Source organism: Narcine bancroftii, chromosome 8, assembly GCF_036971445.1.
Source record: "Narcine bancroftii isolate sNarBan1 chromosome 8, sNarBan1.hap1, whole genome shotgun sequence".
Lineage (NCBI taxonomy): Eukaryota > Metazoa > Chordata > Chondrichthyes > Torpediniformes > Narcinidae > Narcine > Narcine bancroftii.
In genome coordinates this window covers 29,989,797-30,012,290 of record NC_091476.1, presented here as the reverse complement: position 1 = coordinate 30,012,290, position 22,494 = coordinate 29,989,797, and the positions used below count along the sequence as shown (strand labels likewise).

At 37.4% G+C, this 22,494-nt stretch overlaps 1 long non-coding RNA gene across 1 annotated transcript in view; it reads left to right on the top strand.

The window, feature by feature from the left end:
• The window catches only part of LOC138740571 (uncharacterized), a 589,788-nt gene extending 567,648 nt beyond the window's left edge, over positions 1-22,140 (top strand). The window contains exons 12-15 of the long non-coding RNA XR_011343011.1: positions 18,248-18,363; positions 19,308-19,425; positions 21,330-21,615; positions 22,038-22,140. This is a non-coding gene — a long non-coding RNA (uncharacterized lncRNA). The remainder of the gene's footprint in view (positions 1-18,247; positions 18,364-19,307; positions 19,426-21,329; positions 21,616-22,037) is intronic.
• The last annotated feature ends 354 nt before the right edge of the window (positions 22,141-22,494 follow it).

Sequence of the window (22,494 nt, the reverse complement as noted above, 5' to 3'; positions counted from 1 at the left end):
CAAAATCAATATGGCTCTCATATTTTAAGAGAAATCAAATTTGATTGTTATTTGAGGTCTTTGAAGACAAAATGTAATGTGGATAGAGAAGAATTTTGATTGCATTCAAATGGATGGCATACAAGAAAGAATGAATCATCATAAATGGTTCTTCTCCAGGCTTACAAGATATAATTGAATGAAACACAAAAGTCCGCAGATACCGTAGTAAAAATACACTGAAATGCTGGAGTAACTCAGCTGGTCTTTTCAGCCTCCGCAGGAGACAAAGATACATTGGTGACACCTTCTTCAAGGAATAAGCCAGAAGCAGGAAATCTCATAAACTCTCAGAATTCATACAATGTTAGCTGTGGGAGGAATCCAGATGAACAAAAGTTGTTAATTGGATATGAAAAGGGTTGAGGAAATAATTTATCATGTTTGTGTGAATAAAGATGGAATGGAGAGACAGACAGAGGTAGAGAAAGGTGTCGGGGAAGGGGGGGGGTGGGTCTGTTTTAATGAAAATGAAGTGTAAAAGTCTGCTTCTGGAATCTGAACTGGTCCTTGATTTTTATCATTTATTTCAATGACTTAGATGAAAACATCAAAGGTAACATATTGCTAAATTTCCTGGTGTCAGAATAGAAGGAGGCAAGAAAGAGACATGGATAGACATGTCAAAAAAGATCTTTCAGATGGAACAAGGGTGAAATGATCCATTTTGGCAGAAAAAAATTAAAATGCAGCATGTTATCAAAATTTTAGGAACTCTAAGATTTGAAAGTATATGCACGCGATTTGCAAGTCTGAATGGTCATTAGGAATGGGTGAATTTTACGATGAGAAACAATGAGACATGATAGGTTTGTGCCTAATGTAGGTTACAAGAATGAGAGATATAAAAAATATAAAATCCTGATTACTTATTACAATAGGGAGAAAATGTTTCCTCTTCAGAAGAATCTCAAACTTGAAATCACCATTTAAAAATAAGTTCCCCATTTTTAATTTCTAATTTAGAGATGCAGCTCATTCACATGCCCTTCTAGACCATGAGCTAGCATCGCCCAATTAAACCATGTGACAAATTAACATACTAACCTGTACATCTTTACAAGTTTCTGTTTGGCTGCAGGAAGTAAGAATTTCTGTGCATTTGTAGGACAATATATTCATTATTATAATTATTAAGTTTGCCTGCTGCAACTCTTGTTGTCTTAAAATGGAATAAAACTTCATATTTTCTAATGGTAGAGGTAGAGGTCACTCTGCTGTCTGGAGTTTGTCAGAGCAATCAAAGCTTGATTGATGTTAAAACCTTTCCCCAAATCAGAGCCATTTTATTAGATGGGATTTTGCCTGTGTAAAGTTTCTAGATCTTGGTTTATAATCTCAAATGCCATATTTTTCCTTTTGCTTATGTTGTTAAGGATGGGTAGTATTTTTTTTACAATTTCAAGCATTGTTATCATGTGACTTGTGTTTCCAGTTGCTTCTCCGATAACATTACATTGTTCTCCTCAGGATGGCAAGGGAGGGGATGGTCACTTTTGAAAGGCTGAAGCAGAGATTCTTCCAGCTGCTCTTTTTGAATTGAAGTTTCTAAGACACGCTGGTGAAATGATGTTTGGATTGTTAATTAAATTGTTGGAAGGTTTGTGAGCCACTTACTTTACTGGAGGAAAATAGCGTCAGTGGAATGTTGATGGTCTTGATGACTTACAATTAGTTCATTCCCATGATCATAATGCCTGAGAAATGTGACTGGATGTTAGAAAAAAGCAAGTGATTATTGCTGAAATTAAATTAACAGTGTCATAGTCTGATGATTAGATATTTAGCAAATGCTGCAGGTTTGCTGCACTGCCATTCACATTTAACATTTATTTGCATAAGGAACGAAAGAGTTGCATTTTAGCACAGGTGAAAAAAATAATCAGGATTATATGGCTGAAACCTTGGTTATCATTCTCATTCCCACTTGATGAGGCTCAGATCTTTTAATACACCTGCAGTTAATTTCCCACTGAAGTCATGTTTCTGATAAAGGACTACTTCCTGGTCATGGGTCAACTTGCAGGTAAAATAGCACCACCAGTTTTGAAAATTATTGTTCTCATTTGCACATATCTCTACAGCGTCGAATGAAATCCCAGCACATACCATTGTAAATTCTTTAGAATTTTCAACGACTTAGGTTTTAAAATGCTCGGAATATTGGAACAAGATGGCTCCAACTTCGGTGGCAAGATAAGGGCAGCAATAGAGTTTTCTTCATTTAAACAACATTACAAGACAGCCCTCGTGCTGCCACATATTTCCAGAACTCAGCTTTGTTCCTGTCCTTGGTTGCTGTCTGGACAGAGGTTAGCTATTCTTCATGTGACTGGGTATATTTCTTTTGGGTGCTCCATTTTGCTCCTACATCTAATATTGCGCTGATTGTTAGGCTGAACAGTTACAGTAAATTGGCCTTTTGTGTAGGAGGGTGGCAGAAGGAGCAGGAGAGTGTTAATGTGACAAAGAAGATAAGAGAGAAATAAAACCGGGAACAGGACTCTTAGACTGTTCTGAAAGCTGACATTGACTTGATGGCCAGAACAGACTTCTTCTGTGTCTTAAGAAAATGACAAAATATGAAATGAGTAGATTTCAGATGCAGATTTATTGTCAGAGTATATATATGACATACAACCCTGAGATTCTTTTTTTCTGTGCCACTTATTGATACTGCAAAAGAAAAAAATAATTGGATACCATGTAAACAAATAAAGAAATGTAAAGAAACTCTGCAATACTGAGATAGAAACAAAAAAAAACAATAAAATGCAAGAGTCCTTAAGTAAGTCCCTGATTGAGTTTGTTGTTGAAGAGAATGATGGTGGTGCGGTAGTAGCTGTTCCTGAACCTGGTGGTGTGAGTCTTGTGGCACCAAAACCCTTTTCCTGATGGTAGCAGTGAGAACAAGGCATATTTTATGTGGTATGGATCTTTGATGATTGTTGCTGCCCTCCGATGGGAACATTCCCCACCGAAGTTCTCAATGGTGGGGAGGATTTTGCCTGTGATATCCTAGTTTGTGTCGACTACCTTTTGCAGGGCTTTACACTTCAGGGTATTAGTGTCACCACACCAGACCATGATGCATCTGAGTGTGAAAATGCAATAAAGCATGAAGCAATGGAAACATCCCAAAATGATTAAAATTAGGACAAATTAATCTAAAATTTGAAAAGCCAGAACAATAAAAAAAGTTTACATTTGAAACATTTAACACTCTTTAAAATACTGTGAAGGCATTAACAAATGTAAACAGTTTTAAAAATGTACCTTTGCCCTTCTCAGTTATTCGCCTCCATCCAAATCAGAGGGAATCCTTCATCAGGTAATCTGGCCATTGCAATCAATTCCCAAGCAGAAACACAAGGGCTGCAGCTGGTCTCCGTGAAACAGCAGCATCAAATTGTGCTCAAGAGATCACAACCAAATAGCTATAGTTAAGTTTTGAACTCTTCAGACACAGATGGAAAAATCCCAGACTTGTGGACACTTCCCCAAATACTGCAAGTCAACGTGTCCTGAAAACACCTTTAAGATGAACAGTTTTGTCATTGTCCCAAGCTCACTGTACTTTTTTTTTATATGGAAATATTTTTCCTATTGGCGTTTCAGTCGAGAAAATGTATTAAACTGACTGGAGACATTTACATCTCCACAGGGAACAACTTAACCCAGTCAATTTCATGCAGTTATATGCCTTGCCTATATCCATAAAGTAAAAGGAAATGATCCCTGTCTTTGAATTATTACATGCATATGAACTTGCACATGCCTTAGATACTTATAATCAAGTTATAATTGATAAAGGGGATTGATATTAAAGTAACCTAAATTTAATATTCATGATTAAAGTCATACAAGGCCAAAGATGAATGTCACCAAAGTTCGTTGGTACCTGCGATAGACTATGAATAGCCTAAAGTTTGCCTTCAAGAATCAAGATTCTTTTATTGTCATACATTTATTCTGAGATAGTGTAGGCCAGAAAATTCAACATTGAAGTATTATCATATTGGATTTAGAAGCAAGCAATCTAGAATAGAATGTTCTAAAAGTATCATTTATTTTAAAATAAAATGACAAAATGACAAAGGTCCTGTTCCCTGTTTTATTTTGTACCATCTTCCAAGCGAATCTTATTAGTTTGTTTTTTAGCAGCCATTCCTTTCAATTGGCTAGCTAAAAGTATACCAGACTTTTCCCCATGGATGTAGAACTGACTTCAAATCCTCATAAGCTGCTATTCAATGGGATAAGTAGAAAGAAGATAAAATGTAGTTTTAAGTTCAACTCTCCTTTTATACAAATCAGGAATTTTATCTTGTGCATACTGTAAATCAATTTGTTGATCTGATTTGACCAAATCTAATCTCTCCCTATTAGACTTCCTCTTTACATTAGCCATATAAGAAATAATTTACTCTCTAAGACATGCTTTCATAGTATCCCAGACAATCAAGTTAGAAACTATTGGAGAAGAATTTGTAGTGAAGAAAAACTGAATTTGCTTCTCCATAAAATTCAAAAAATCCTTATCTTAAAGTAAGGTAGAATTAAATTGCCAGTAACTCCCTGTGAAAGGAGTATCAGGGAAATTCAAAGATAGGATAACAGGAGCATGTCAGATATCACTATTCCTTGATATTCACATGATTTGGTTAATTAAATCAATTGATTATTTATTAAAAATTAAACTATCTGAGAATAGGAACGGTGTACATTTAAAAAAAAACAGTATTCGGCACTATTAAGATTTTAAAAACACCAAACTTCTGACAATTCCTGATATGGGCTTCTTAAAGAAAGACATTATCAGCCTTTATGTTTCTAATATCCTGGAATGTTTAGCTGGACCATTCATCCTTTAATATTCCACAAAATAAGTCTAACTGGGCTAATCATAAGTTTTAATTAATATTACTTAATGTTGTAAAAATAATCCAGCTGTATCTGTCAACCTTCCAAAAGCTAGCACCTTGACAACACACTGTGAGAAAATATGCAGACTATGAAATCAAAACAACCTTGCAGACCTACTTAAAAACCCAAGCAAGAACCCTCCCGGCTCTGAAGATTCCCAGGCAATAGACAATCAGATGCCAAGCCAAGTTCCAGCAACCTGTCGCCCATGGGGGTCCCCTAACTGCATATTGCCCGCAGCTTGCATGGGTCCCTCAGGCACTGATTATTTTACTGGTCCGCGCTGTGATCACCATCTTGTAGGGTCATCTTTTCTGCTACTCATTCTCAGTGGGAGGTGTTCTACCCAATTCTGCTTCCCGGTCTGTTGAATTCTGCAGTCCCTTGTGGCCACTGCTGAGCACAGGTGCCACTATTTTGGGCACAGACCCAGGGCAGCAGGTTCAAATGGAGCTCAAAGATGATAAACGTAATCACTTTCTTGTTGGCAGCACAATTTCTTTTTAGTTTTGATCCATATACCCCAAGGTCTTCCTGAATATTCCATCTGCCCTTTCCAGAACTCTACCTGCTCATGACCTCCTGCATTCCATTTCTTGAGTGTCAAATCCAAAAGCATGGACATGAAATGAGAACCATGTCTCAAAGAAATATAGAATTTGCTCAGCAGAGAATTTGGCAGTTCCACTGGTTTTGTTGATTCAGGGGAATATATAAATGTATATGTGTTGGCTGAAGATTAACTTAATTGAACTAATGTGTATGCATTAACAATTGTTTGAATTGACTTTGAGTTAGTGGCAACATCACTGTACAAAATAAAATGGTTTCTTGTTCCTTTTGATTGAATGGAATAGATTTGTTTCTGAGCAGGTTCATATATTTTTAGTTTAGCAAACCTTTTATTTTTTTATTAGTTTATTCATTGTTTATGGATCGTTGTGGATGTGTCATGAATCCCCTTCATCTCAGTTTTCCCTTTGTTCATTAGTTGAACATCAGCGTGACTCCATTTTTGTATTGTTTACCTGGTGAAATATTTTTCAAGCAAATTGTAATACATGAACTAATTGAATTATATTAATCTCATTCAGCACAGCAGGTAAAAATGTGTTTATTCCATTGAAAGTATCTGGTTTCTCCCCCCCCATCAAAAATTGATACTGTTCCCACATTTTTTTTGTTATCCCCAGGGCATTTGTCATTTCATCAATACCTTGTCAAGTTGGTTTATCATATCCATTCCGAGTAAGGTATTGGCCATTTGTCTTCTCACCTCAGAAAATTCCCAGCAAATTCCATCTGCAATTAAAATAAATTTTAATTCATTTAATTAAGAGGCTATTTGCCATTACTTAATTTTCCAATGATCACAGTAAATCCACTCAAAGTAACACATGCCTGCTCCTTGCCTGTCTGGAGGTCTGAACACTGAAACAGGAGTATCACTGCTGTTCTGGTTCCTGCTGCCTGCTCCTTGTATGTCTGGAAGCATAAACAGTGAGGGGCGAGACTGATGTTCCTCTGCTGTCTCTTGCTCTCTCCTTTGTCTAACTCTATGGGCTTGTAAAGAGCTTCTGCCAATGTTGCTTTGCTTTTTTGGGCCCATATTGAACTGGGTTTGGCCATTTGTTTTTATTCTAAACATTGACGCACAGCACTGTGACTAATTGAGGTGTCCCTGGTGCAAGTTCAATTTTTTTCTGAACTTTTGAACTACATTTAACCTTAAAGGTTAAATTCAATGTTGTCATGACATTCAGCATCAAATGTTACCCCTACTGACCTTCCTTGGACATTTCTATAGTGCTCCACATTAATTTGAATGGAGAACAGTCAAACAAACAGACATACATGCATATAAAATAAAGAACATTTGTAGTTCAATGTGGGATCATCTTGTTTGAGTAAAAAAGAATAAATTCACATTTTATTATCTGCCTTTTTTCCCCTCACAGATGTTCAGAAACATCTTATGTGACGCATTATTATTTGAAATTGTCATAGACCTGCAACTATTTTGTGCGCATTAAGTGCAAAAAAAATCAATAAATGTATAATATGTGAACTACAGAATTTTAACTTTTAATTGAAAAGGCACTTATGAAGTTCACAAATCAGGCAGCTGAATAAAAGATTAACTGCCTATTCTCATTCTGGTCAAACTGTTCAAAGCTTCTGATGTGCTTGACCACATCCTCCACCCACTATCTTTCCATCAGTATTAAGGTGGGTGAATCTATATTATCTTAATCAATAATCTAAACAACTGATCCAAAATTACCAATCTCAGTGAAAGCTTGTGACAAATAAAGCTTCCTTATTTCCTCAAATGATCTTTCTTTTAAAAATATTGGTTTTTAATAAGAAGAAAATCCAAAGTACATATAATCTTAATTAAAAGCATGGCATAAATCATATTATGTTTCTTTCTTTCTTCTTCTTTGGCTTGGCTTCGCGGACGAAGATTTATGGAGGGGTAATGTCCACGTCAGCTGCAGGCTCGTTTGTGGCTGACAAGTCCGATGCGGACAAGGCAGACACGGTTGCAGCGGTTGCAAGGGAAAATGGGTTGGTTGGAGTTGGGTGTTGGGTTTTTCCTCCTTTGTCTTTTGTCAGTGAGGTGGGCTCTGCAGTCTTCTTCAAAGGAGGTTGCTGCCCGCTGAACTGTGAGGCGCCAAGATGCACGGTTTGAGGCGAGATCAGCCCACTGGCGGTGGTCAATGGGGCAGGCACCAAGAGATTTCTTTAGGCAGTCCTTGTACCTCTTCTTTGGTGCACCTCTGTCTCGGTGGCCAGTGGAGAGCTCGCCATATTAACACAATCTTGGGAAGGCGATGAAGGCATTCTGGAGACGTGACCTACCCAGCGCCGTTGGATCTTCAGCAGCGTGGATTCGATGCTGTCGGCCTCTGCCATCTCGAGTACTTCGATGTTTATATGTATATATATATATATTATCAAACATGTTTAAAAAAATATGAGAAATATAAGTAAAGTTAAACATTAATATTAAGTAGGACATATACAAAGTACAACTAAAATGTTATATATACAGAGGGAATAAAAATAACCAAAGTAGGAATCTTGTTCTACAATAATTGAAGAAAAAACACATCAATATTCACCCCATTGAGCTAGAGGTTTAAATTAATTTAAAAAAACATCAAAAAGGAGAAAAAAAGCCTCTACTAATAATCTAATTAATCGACCCCTACCTCTAAACAAGGTAATCCTGTCTAATTAATGAGCATATGAATTGAATGGTGATCCTCAGGTGCTGGACATGAGACCCCAGTAGCATCCACACCACCTACAACTTTAAATTGTGATAGTAATCCATAAATGGACTCCACATCTTATCAAATTCAAACCTATCTTTAATATTGTATCTAATTTTCTTCCAAAATTAAAAAAGACATCAATATCATGTAAGTGCGAGCTATCCTTTCATTTCATCAAAATTGCTTGTATGGCTAGTAGCGAGGAAAAAACTCGGATTCTCTTTTGGGTTAAGGTCAAAGATATAACCTCTTCTAGAGAGTAACCAAATGAGGCAATTAAAGGTCATGGTTTATTTCCAGCTTATTTTAAATTTCCCAGTTGCAAAATTGCAGCTCACCTCTGACAATTTTATTTCTGAAGTAAGCCTGGTCTTCAGAACTAAATTGTTCAACTGGTAGTGACTGTACTCAGGAGCCATCTCTCCAGAAAGACAGGTATCAATGATAAAAATCACCACTCCTTTCTCCAGGCCTGAGTAGCCTCCAGTTGACTGGTGTTTGAAGACAGAGTGGGGAAAGAGTTATGTGGTGGTGCAAACTTTCCACAGCTTATGTAGGGTTTCTGTGTGCTATTGTTGAGTGCTGACAGAGTTTAGAATGGAGTGCTAGTGTGTGGAGTCTGGAGTCCGGCATGCAAATGAAATGGTACAATTAACAGTCTAGAGACAAGACATTGATGGAATGGTATCCCTTTCAATTCCAGTGCAAAGTAAGATTAATATGTTGTGCCCTCAAATCAATAAGTATATATTGAAAAAGAGCACATTCCTCACAAGGCCATATATGCTCCCTATGTGTTTGCTTCTGACAAGAGGGGAATTGAACGAGACTCAATCACTCCTAAATACAAACGTTGGATATGGATTATGAGATTTAGTAAATATCTCCATTTTCAACCTGGAAATAGTTAGAAGTATAAAACTTCATTGAGACATCTTGAAATGTTATCCTTGATCTACCCTGTGTTTGCAGCTGAAACTGTAGCAAGCAGCATGTTTTGGGAAGGATGTCCATGAGACCATAAGACATAAGAGCAGAAATAGGTTATTCTGCCCATCAGGTATGCCCCACCATTTAATTCATTTCTCTGAAGGTTGTCATAGCTGAAGGGTGGTAGTGGGGACGAGCTCCCACTGCTCAATGCTCTTCGTGGCGAACGTCTCAAACAGCCTCTGACAACCAAGTCCAACTCTTGGCACTCACGTGTGGCATAGCTCTTACACCCAGCAGAGCTGTCCTCACTGATAGAAGGAGGGGAAAAGACTGGCCATTGGTTCGCTGAAACCAGTTGCTCCAGGCAGATGGAGCTTGTAAACCACAGATGGTATCTAATCTAGGAGAGGGAAAACTCCAATTTCAAACCTCCACTGCCTTGTGTCTATACCTGCTAATGGGAAAGGCTTTGGGAGTAAACGCCAAGGAAAAATCCAGAATCAGAGTACCAATACTGGCATGGTAACTCCTGCGATGCTGCTGGCACCAAACTGCATTGACTTTCGTTGTTCCTATGGACCTGCAATTAGCATGGATGGGAGGTCCCACTGCATGGGCAACAGACAGATATTCATATCAACTCTACCATGGCTTGTGCCCTGGAGAGGCCACTCCAGCTACTATCACAACCGACAGAGGCCCCATACAGTAAGATCTATTTCCCTACTCAACCCCACTGCCTACTTGTCTCTCCTGATGCCCTAGCTAATCAAGAACCTGTAAAACTCTGCTTTGAATGCACCCAATGACCTGGCCTCCAAATTCCACAGATTTACCACCATTCTAGGTAGATTCTCAAAAGTTCTGCCTTGAGCAGTCCGAGACTCTTCCAGCATGGAAAACAACCTTTCTACATCTACTCTATCCATGCCTTTGATCATTCAAAATGTTTCAATTAGATTCCCCTACACCCTCATTATCCCAAATTAGAATGGATGCAGCCCAGGAGCTGTCAAAAGCTCCTCATATGATAACCTTTTCAATCTGGGAATCACCTTAGAGAACCTCCTTTCAACACTCTCCAACTTCAGCAAGTCTTGGAAAACTGCTCACAATACCCCAAGTGAAGTCTCACCAGTGCCTTACAAAGCCTCAACGTTATATCCCTGGTCTTGCATTCTATTCCTGCTTGTCCCACTGGTTGCTTCCATTCTTCTATTCTTTTGCTCCATTGTCTGGCATCTCCAGTCCCTTTGTTTTTTCAAGGAAAGTAAAATCCCCTTTATCCGGCAATCAATTAACTGGGAATTCAAACAAATGATGAAATAAATAAATAGATTTAAAAAGAAATAAGAATAAACAAAATTTTTAATAAAAGTTTAATACTGTAAAAGTAAAGAGAAACTCAGCAGGTCAAACAGAGCAGGAGGGTTGAGCTCATGGAGTTGTTCAAGTGAACTGGTGCGGACTCGAAGGGCCTTCTTCACCAGTGACTTGACCTGCAGGTTAACCTTCAGGTTCTCCTGCACGAGGATTCCCAGGTCGCTTTGCATCTGCGTATTTTCAATTTTCTCCCCATTTAAAAATTAGTCTACCTGTTTATTTTTTGTACCATTTTCTATCATTATATTTCATTTGCCACTTCTCTGCCCATTCTCCTAATCAGCCCATGTCTTTCAACATCCTCCTTGTTTCCTCTACACTAGCTGCTCCTCCGCCCATCTTTATATCATTCACAAACTTTGCCACAAAGCCATTCAGTCCATAATGCAAATCATTAATATACAACACAAAAAAGAAGAGATGGTCCCAATTCCTGTGGAAAACCACTGGCAGCCAATCAGAAATGATCCTTGTCTTCCAACTCTCTTCTTCCTGGCAAGTAAGTTGCCCATTATACCATAGGTTGTTATCTCGTTGAGTCACCTCAGGTGGAACGCCTTGTCAAATGCCTTTAGAACATCGAAATAGACAACATATGAGGAGGAGTCACGTGATGGAGTAGTGGCCGGACGGTGAACTCCAGCCCTCTCCAGAAAAGTCGGGAAAAACAAGAGAAAATACAAAGGCACAGAAATACAAGTTAAAGAAAAGTGAGTATAAAGGTGGAAAGAAGATGGAGACAAAAGGAGAAAAATCAAAATCAACGGAAAGAAGAGAGGAAGAGAAGACAACGGAGGAAAAAGGTGAAGGCCTTACCTGTCCGAAGAGGCCCGCTGTGGAGAGAAGACCCCACTACCTCAGGTCGGTAGAAAAAGAACTACAACAATGGCTCACAGAGCCGAGTAAAAGTGCGCAACCGCGCATGCGCGAGGAGTCGCGCATGCGCGATGCGCAAGAAAAAAAACACACCGACGGGAGGGGGGACCAGCTGGGGAGTCGATCTCCACAGCCGGCAACGACAGCTGCAGAACACCTGCAGCAAGAAGAGACCACAGAAAACAATGGAAACAAGAAAGAAGTGGAGGAAAGGGCAGCAAAGAAACAACAGATGGTCAACCTAGAGGAAGAAGAAGAGGAAGAATACAGTGAAATAGATAAAGGGAAAGGCAAGGTAAAGGATATACTTGCTCTTGTTAGAGGATACATGGAGTCATTTAAAGAATGGCAAACACAGGAATTCAATGATTTAAGAAGAAGAATAAACAACACAGAAAAAAAAAAAATAAAATGGATATGACCTTAACAGAAATGGGGAAAAAAATGGACAAGATGGAAGAACGGGCAATAGCAGCAGAAATGGAGGTAGAAGACTTAAAAAAGAAATTGGAGGAATCTAATAAAAAAACTAAAGAGACACAAGAATTACTAGCCCAAAAAATAGATATAATGGAAAATTATAACAGAAGAAATAACATAAAGATAGTGGGCCTTAAGGAAGATGAAGAAGGCAAGAATATGAGGGAGTTTATAAAAGAGTGGATCCCTAAGACCCTAGGATGTCCAGAACTACAGCAAGAAATGGAAATAGAAAGGGCACATAGAGTATTGGCCTCTAAACCACAACCACAACAAAAACCAAGATCTATTGTAGTAAAATTCCTAAGATATACTACAAGAGAAAAGGTACTGGAGAAGACAATGGAAAAAGTAAGAGAGGGCAACAAACCACTGGAGTATAAAGGGCAAAAAATCTTCATTTATCCAGATATAAGCTTTGAACTCCTAAAGAAGAGAAAAGAGTTCAATACAGCAAAAACGATTTTATGGAAGAAAGGATATAAATTTACACTGAAGCATCCTGCGGTATTGAAAATATTTATTCCAGGACAACAAAACAGACTATTCTCGGATCCAGAAGAAGCACGAAAATTTGCAGAACAATTACAAAAATAGACTGAGGGATGAAGACGGGTAATGAGAGCAAAAATGATCACGATTGATATGTATGTGGGTAAAGACAAAAATAGACTGAGGGATGAAGACGGGTAAGGAGGGTAAAAATGACCACGATTGCTATGTATGCGGGTAAAGAGGTATAAGAGTGAATAGAGACAATGGGCATATGTGAAAGTATCTGTAATTAGAGGAAAACATAGAGAGTATAGACAAGAATTAATAAGGGAATGTAATGGAATAGAGAGAATAAGGAAGGAATTAAAAGAGTGACCTTTGTGACATATAAAAAGCGAAATCTTTTCTGGGGGGGGCTGGGTGGGGGAAAAGAGCGGTCACTGCAAAATCAGTTGACGCTTGCGAGTGGATTCGCAAATCCAAATGGAGAGGGGAGATGTGGTTGTCCGACAAGGGATAAAGGGCAACTCAGGAGGGGAAGGGGAGATTGGGGATAAAGAAGATAGAAATAGGAGAATAAGGAAAATGTTGGATGTTGTAGGAATGTTGTCTGTTAAAGAGTTGAAAATAAGAAAACAGAAATGGAAAAGGAGGAAAGGTAATGATGGAAAAACGGAAAGAGAAGATAAACAAAATATAAAATGGCTACGCTGAACTATATGACTCTAAATATTAATGGAATACATAACCAAATTAAAAGGAAGAAACTACTAAATTTACTGAAAAAGGAAAAAATAGATATAGCATTTGTCCAAGAAACACACTTAACTGAATTGGAGCACAAGAAATTAAAGAGAGATTGGGTAGGACATGTAACAGCAGCATCGTATAATTCAAAAGCAAGAGGAGTGGCTATATTAATTAGCAAAAATGTGCCATTTAAAATAGAAGAGGAAATAATAGATCCAGCAGGGAGATATGTTATGATAAAATGTCAGATATATTCAGAGCTTTGGAATCTACTTAATATATATTCACCTAACGAAGAAGATCAAAAGTTTATGCAAGATATCTTTTTGAAGGTAGCTAATACGCAAGGGAACATACTAATAGGAGGGGATTTCAATCTGAATTTGGATCCAAATATGGATAAAACGGGGAAAAAAATTAACAGGAAGAACAAAGTAACCAAATTTATAATTAAATCAATGCAAGAAATGAAACTTGTGGACATATGGAGGAAACAAAACCCAAAAGAAAAGGAATACTCATACTACTCGACTAGACATAAAACATACTCAAGGATAGACCTATTCCTGTTATCAGCCCACATTCAAGGGAGAGTTAGGAAAACGGAATATAAAGCTAGACTATTATCGGACCACTCACCCCTGTTATTGGCAATAGAGCTAGAGGACATCCCTCCAAGAATGTATAGATGGAGATTAAACCCCATGCTACTTAAAAGACAGGATTTTAGAGAATTTATTGAAAAACAATTAAAAATGTACTTTGAAGTAAATACGGAATCAGTGGAAGATAAGTTTATACTATGGGACGCAATGAAAGCATTCATTAGAGGGCAAATAATAAGTTATGCAACCAAGATGAAGAAGGACTATAATCAGGAAACAGAGCAGTTGGAAAGGGAAATAATAAACATAGAAAAAAAATTAGCAATAAAGGAAGATACAACCAAAAGAAGAGAATTGGCGGATAAAAAAATAAAATATGAAACATTACAAACATATAAGGTGGAGAAGAATATAATGAAGACAAAACAGAAATATTATGAACTAGGTGAAAAAACACACAAAATCTTAGCATGGCAGCTTAAGACAGAGCAAACTAAGAAAATGGTATTGGCAACAAGGAAAAAAGACAAACAAATTACATATAATCCAAAAGAAATTAAGGAAAACTTCAGAGAATTCTATGAACAATTATACCGAACCGAAAACGAAGGGAAAGAAGGGAAAATAGATGAATTTTTGACTAAAATTGAACTACCAAAACTACAAATAGAGGAACAAAATAAATTAACAGAACCATTTGGAACAGTAGAAATACAAGAGATAATAAAAAATTTACCAAATAATAAGACACCAGGAGAGGATGGACTCCCAATAGAATTCTACAAAACATTTAAAGACCTAATAATACCGCCCCTCCTGGATGTAATCAACCAGATTGATGAGACACAAAACTTACCAGATTCATGTAAAACAGCAATAATTACAGTGATACTAAAACAAGGGAAAGATCCACTCTCACCAGCGTCATATAGACCAATATCTCTGCTAAACACAGATTATAAGATAATAGCTAAACTATTAGCAAACAGATTAGCAGAACAGGTACCGAAAATGGTAAATTTAGACCAAACTGGATTTATCAAAAAAAGACGCACAACAGACAATATTTGTAAATTTATTAACTTAATTCATGCAGTAGAAGGAAATAAAGCACCGGCAGTAGCAGTTGCTTTAGACGCAGAGAAGGCCTTCGACAGAGTAGAATGGAATTACTTGTTCAAAGTATTGCAAAAATTCAGTTTACCGGAGAAGTTTATTAATTGGATTAAAGCATTATATGAGGGACCGTTAGCGAAAGTGACAGTAAATGGACATGTATCAAAGCAATTTAACTTAAGCAGGTCAACGCGGCAGGGATGCCCACTATCACCATTATTGTTTGCGCTAGCTATAGAACCACTAGCAGAATCGATAAGAAGAGATAATAATATAAAAGGAATAAAAATAAAAGACAGGGAATATAAAATCAGTCTGTTTGCGGATGATGTGATAGTGTACTTAACAGAACCAGAACTATCAATAAAAGAACTATATAAGAAATTGAAGGAATATGGAGAAGTGTCGGGATACAAGATAAACGTAAATAAAAGTGAAGCAATGCCTATGAATAACGCGGATTTCTCAAAATTTAAGGAGGAATCCCCATTCAGATGGCAAACGCAGGCAATAAGATACCTAGGTGTGCAAATAAACAAAAATCTAGGCCAATTATATAAACTCAATTACAATCCACTAATGAAAAAATTACAGGACGATTTAGAGCATTGGAAAGAGCTACCACTAACACTGATAGGAAGGATAAACTGTATTAAAATGAACATTTTTCCAAGGATACTATACTTATTTCAGGCATTGCCAATACAACTGACAGAAAAATTCTTCAAAGAGTTAAAGAAAATAATAAGGAGATTTTTATGGAGAGGGGGGAAACCGAGGATAGCACTAGATAAATTAACAGAATGGTATAAACAAGGAGGCTTACAATTGCCAAACTTCAAAAATTATTATAGAGCCGCACAATTAAGGTACCTATCAGATTTTTATCAAACAAGGGAAAAACCAGACTGGACGAGACTAGAATTAGATAAAATAGGGGAAAAGATACCTGAACACATATTATATAAATGGGACGAAAAATTGGTACAACATAGAACTTCTCCAGTATTACACCATCTCCTCAATATATGGAAGAAGATTCATGTAGAAAGAAATAAAATAAATTACCAAATACCAAAACTAATATTGACGCAAAATAAGCTACTCCCTTTTACAATAGACAACCTTGCCTTTAGAAAATGGGAAAAAAAAGGGATTAAAAGAATAGAAAATTGTTTTTCAGGAAGTAGATTCTTATCCTTTGAACAAATGAGAGATAAGTACAATATAACTGGAGATACAGCGCTGGCATATTACCAACTGAGATCCTACTTGAAAGATAAATTAGGAAGCAACTTGAGTTTACCAGAGGGAAGTAACCTTGAATATGTGATTACAGATACAATGTTAATCAAAAGATTTATAAAAAATATGTATATTAAACTGCAAGAAAAGGAGAATGAGGAAACAAATGGTAAAACTAAACAAAAATGGGAACAAGATTTAAATATAAAGATAAAAAAGGAAACATGGGAGAAGTTATGCTCTGGAACGATGAGAAATACAATAAATACGAGGCTGCGTATGATACAATATAATTGGTTACACAGACTATACATTACACCGCAAAAGTTAAATAAATGGGACCCAACAGTATCTGATAGATGTTTTCGATGTAAAAAAGAAAGGGGAACAACAATTCATGCAATCTGGACATGTGAGAGAGTAGAAAAATTTTGGGATGATCTCAATCAGATATTAAATAAAATAACAGAAAACAATATACCAAAGAATCCAGGGATCTTTCTCCTAAGTAACATAAAAAATAAAGAATTTGGAATTGACTTGGAAGATGCACAAAAAAGATTTGTCAAGATAGCCCTAGCCGTAGCAAAAAAATGTATTATGTCAACCTGGAAATTGGAAGATAATTTGAAAATACAACAATGGTATATAGAAATGAATAAATGTATTCCATTAGAAAAAATAACATATAGTTTAAGAAATAATATTGAAATATTCGAACAAGTATGGGAGCCTTACATTAAATACAATAGCGAAAACCTACCGGGAACAAACATTACCTAAGTTGATGGAAGGAGAAGAAAAGAAAAGAATGGACTCAGTAGAATTTCTGGTGTATTTTTGCTGAATGACAACATTGTCTAACTGAATTAATGCAACCTAGATTGTATACCTAAAATGGATGAGAGGGGGGGGGGTGGGGGGGTGGCTTGGGAGGAGGGAGGGGGGAGGGAGAAAAAGTCACTGTAAATGTGTGGAAAAGAAAAAGTGTATAGCATGGCTATTGTGATTTATGGTGTGAAAAATAAAAAATTTAAAAAAAAAAAGAAATAGACAACATATACTGCATCTCCTTTATCCATCTTGCTTGTCACTTATTCAAATAATTCCTTACTGAAGTGAAGGCTTTTCACCCGAAGATTTAGGTCAGAGAATAGTTAAATCTGCAAAACCTGTTGTTGACGTGGCCCTTGCTGAGATTACACCTCCCCATCTTGCTTCTCCTTAGTCAGCCTGTTATACAGTAAAATCCCAATTATCCTGCACCTACCGGGATTATGGATGTTTGATATGCGAATTTTCCAATGATCTAAAATTCACTCCCACAATTCCTAACCAATACACCTGCATTAAGAATACAAGGTTTAAAAGACAAAAGACAGTGCAAAATATAAAGTAATTTGAAAAAAAAATCAGTATTGTACTTTTTAAGTATATGAAGTTCACTTCAATTACTTTAAAAGTAATTCCCGAAACTAACAAAATTTAAATTCGAATTCAAGTCACTGGCGCTGAAACAGTGTTTCGCTAACTGCTACGCTAACCGTGCTGCCATCATAAGTAACCCCCTCCTCTTGAGCTGAAAAACCAACTCACCTTCACACCAGTATCATGGACAGGCCCTTGCATGACCTACATTTAAGTTCAAACTCCATTCGTGAGTGTTGCAGCAGTGTTGCTATAATAATTAACGCCCCCTCCCCCAAGTTTACAGATAAAGCCTTACTAATATACTTAATAATATATTAATAAAAATAAAGACTCTGACCAGCCAGGGATAGGCTCTTCATCCTGGGCACAGCCATTTTATTAAAACACAACTTTATTGAAACTTCTGAGGGTGGGCACGATCTGCTGACTGAATGTTTGTTCCTAAGGGGATGTTGGTTGCTTCAAACAACATTTAACTTTTTTACAGCGTGGAAACAGGCCATGTCGGCCCTTCGAGTCCGCACCGGTTCACTTGAACAACTCCATGAGCTCAACCCTCCTGCTCTGTTTGACCTGCTGAGTTTCTCTTTACTTTTACAGTATTAAACTTTTATTTAAAATTTTGTTTATTCTTATTTCTTTTTAAATCTATTTATTTATTTTGTCATTTGTTTGAATTCCCAGTTAATTGATTGCCGGATAAAGGGGATTTTACTTTCCTTGAAAAAAACAAAGGGACTGGAGATGCCAGACAATGGAGCAAAAGAATAGAAGAATGGAAGCAACCAATGGGACAAGCAGTAAGACTCACTGGTCTATAATTTCCTGAGCTATCTCTATTTTCTTTCTTGATTGAAGGTACAACATCTGTAATCCTCTGGAACCTATCCCATCCCCATTGATGATTCAAAGATCATCACCAGAGGTTCAGCAATCTACTCCCTCACCTCCCACAGTAACCTGGGGTACATCTCATCCAGTCCTGGCCACTTATCCAACTTGTCGCTTTCCAAAAACTCCAGCACATCCTCTCTCTTAATATCTCCATGCTCAAGCTTTTCAATCTGCTGCAAGCCACCGCTACAATCTCCAAGATCCTTTCCTTTTCTGTCGTGAATGCTGAAGTAAAGTATTCATTAAGTATCTCTGCTATTTCTTCCGGTTCCCTACAGACTTTTCCACTGTCACACTTAATAGGTCCTATTCTTTCACATCTTATTCTTTTGCTCTTCACATCCTTGCAGAATGCTTTGGGGTTTTCCTTAATCCTATCCATCAAGGCCTTCTCATGACCTCTTCTGGCTCCTAATTTCCTTTTGAAACTCCTTCCTGTTAGCCTTATATAATCTTATAGATCTCTAACATTACCTTGGTCTCTGAACCTTTTGTAAGCTTTTCTTTTTATCTTGACTAGATTTGTTATAGCTTTGGTACACCACAATTCCTGACCCTACCATAACTTCGCCATCTCATTGGAATGTACCCAAGCAGAACTCCACACAAAACATTCGTCACATTTCTTCCATACTTTTCCATGAGAATATCTATTCCCAATTTAAACTTCCCATTTCCTTCCTGATAGCCTCATAATTCCCCTTAATTCAATTAAACTCTTTTCTAACATTTCTCTCCAATGCTATTGTAAAGAAGATAGAAATAAGATCACCATCTCTAAAAAGATCTGATATCTGACCAGTTTATTTTCTTTCCAACCTTTTTTATTGGTTTTTAATAATAAATACAGTGAAATGAAAAAAAGGAACAGAAAAATCACCTAAAGTACTCTATTAATAAAAGAGAAAACTTACCAGAAAAAAAATCTGAGCATCTTATCATGAGTACGATGAATCAAAACAATAAAGGTATGACTATATCTCATCTGGAAGAGTGAGTACATCTAACCACATTTTAAAAAGACCATTTACGTCAAATGAAAATAAGACATAAAAGGTCAGCATGTATTTTCAAATTTCACCGATGAATCAAATACATGACATCTAATTTTTTTCCCTATGAGAGAATGATTGAAATATTGTTGGAGGTCTAGATTCTTTCCATTTGAACAAGATGGCTCTTCTAGCCAACAACGTAGAGAAGGCCACAACCGGTTGCGCAGGCATACCTCCCTATGTCTGGTGACCAGGTTCATTTCTCAATACCAAATCAAGTATGGTCTCTCCTCTTGTAGGCCTACATGTATCTGCATATTGTATCAAGAAACCTTCCTGAACACACCTAATAAACTCCATCCCTTCTAAACCCATTGTTCGAGGGAGATGCCAATCAATCAATACTTTGGAAATTCAAATCTCCCATCACAAAAACTATATTATTACACCTTTCCAGGACGTGTTTTGTATCTTCTCCTCGATATCCCTGTTCCCATTGGATGCCCTATAAAAAAAACACCCAGTAAAGTTATTGATCCCTTCCTGTTCTTAACCTCCACCCACAGAGACTCCGATGTAGACAATCTCTCTATGACATCCACCAAGATACTACCTCTGATCAACAGTGCCACACCCCCACCTCTTTTGTCTCCCTCCCTGTCCTTTCTGAAACATCTAAAATGCGGCACTTGAAGTAACCATGCTTGTCCTTTTTGTACTGGTCACATCGGCCCCAAAATAAGTCCCAATGGTCCAGAAATCTGAACCCCTGGCCCCTTTTCTAATCCCTCAGCCATGCATTTATCATCCACCTCATTCTATTCCTATACTCACTGTCGCTTGGACAGGCAGTAATCCAGAGATTATTACCTTTGTGGTCCTGTTTCTCAACTTCCTTCCGAACACCATTTAGTCTTTTTTTTTCCAGGACCTCTTCACTTTTCCTACCTATGTCATTGGTACCAATATGTACCACGACCTTTGGCTGTTCTCCCTTCTATTGCAGGATATCTTGGATGCGATCTGAAACATCCTGGGAAGCCAACCACCATCCAAGTTTCTTTCCTGTGTCCAAAGAATGCTTGTCTGACCCCCAAACCATAGAGACCCCTATCACAACTGCTTTTCTCTTCCTTTCCCTACCCTTCTGAGCCACATGGCTGGACTCTGTGCCAGAGGCACAGCCACTGTTGCTTTCCACAGGTAGGCTGTCCCCACCAACAGTACTCATTCAGGAGTACTTATGGTTAAGGGGTACAGCCATAGAGGTACTCTCTAGTTCCAGACTCCTTCCTTTCCCCTTCCTGACTCTACTTGTCTGTCTCCCATTTCCCCAGTGTCACCTCTTCACTCTCCCTGACCCCGAAGATCATCGAGCTGCAACTTTTTGTTGAGCATTTTCTAAAGAGGCCACAGGCTGAAGTGATATGTTGCAACATGGTGGTCCAATCAGCAAATTAGTATTGGCCACTGAAAGGCATCAGGTTTTTCTGCACTGCATGCTATCAGTGAGGAGTAAGTGTACGCACCAATGCCGTGAGCAAAAAGAAGTCCATATTAATTTCCCAACAAATTTCTGAAGATCCACACATGCTACTTTAAAATTCTCAGGGAATGTGTAGCATTCACAAAATATTCATGATCTTTATTTTTAGTGTATATGTGTGTAAAATATTTTCTGTAAAAGTTTTATATGTCATCTCAAAAGGATTCACCATCACAGCCAGACACTGCTATTCAGCCAAGAGCTATTGACTTTGGTAGACCATGTTCTGTTGTAGCTCTACCTTCATCATATTTATGATGTTTACAACAAGATAAAAGAAATGCACATAAATTACGCCAGACCTGATGATTTGTCTTTTGTCATTTTCCAGTTCAAGCATCAAGAAGATGAATCTTGAATTGTTTTGTCATCCCATTCTTTCTCATTATGGACATCGATCAACCTTCTGCAGAGTATGTCTCAGCGGGAATAGAAAGGCCTGGATGGAACATTGGGTTGGCAGATCACAAATCACTTTGTGGCTAAAGGTACACCAGCAACTTTCAACATCTTCCTCAGCATTGCCGGAGGAGAGTGGAGAGTTATTTGAGAGAAAATGAGAGCTCACCGTCTCTTGATCCTGTGCAAGAAAGATAATTAACCCACAGTAGCCTCAGGTATGATAGAGTCCAGTTCCTTTGGTATATATGGGTGAAGTCTCTTACTGTATTACAAGGAAGACTTGCTAACCATACAATTCCTTCAAATAGAAGTATTGTTTGAAAGCAAAGTGATGATAGTTTTTTTAAAAATTACATTTGAACATAAAATATTTGAATCATAAAATACAAGCCAGCTGTAAATTTAAATTCAATATTTGTTTATCTTCCTTGTAGCGAATGAATAAGTCATCATAGTATACTACTGAAACAATTTTTAAGTTCATGCTTCCAGTTGACAATCTAGTCTGTTGTTAATACAATGAAAATAGTCATTTCTATTCAAATCAAGGGTGGAATTTAGAGATTAATGATCTATATTTTTAGTGTATATGTGTGTAAAGTATTTTCTGTAAAAGTTTCATATGTCGTCTCAAAAGGATTCACCATCACACCAAGACACTGCTATTCAGCCAAGAGTTATTGTCTTTAGTAGAGCATGTTCTGCTGGAGCTCTAGCTTCATTATATTTACGAGGTTTACAACAAGGTAAGAGAAATGCACATAAATTACACCAGACCTGTTGACAGTAGTGACATTAAGGTGCAATACATGTTTGCAAAAAGGGCAGTTGTACTCAGTTGGATTCCCATGATGTAGTTAATGGCATGGCTTCACGTGAACTGCAGAACTGCAACAAGACTATATTTCAATACTAATTTTCTTATCTACTTTAGTATCTATTGTGAAAGAGTTAAGCAGTTAAAAAAAAAATTAAAATTTGGTGGAATTAAAACTCAGAAGAAAATGATTATCACGTAATTCTATGAAGAGGGAGATAAGCCATGCATTATTTTCAACACCAGATTCTAAAAATACTGCAGTATGGTTCACATT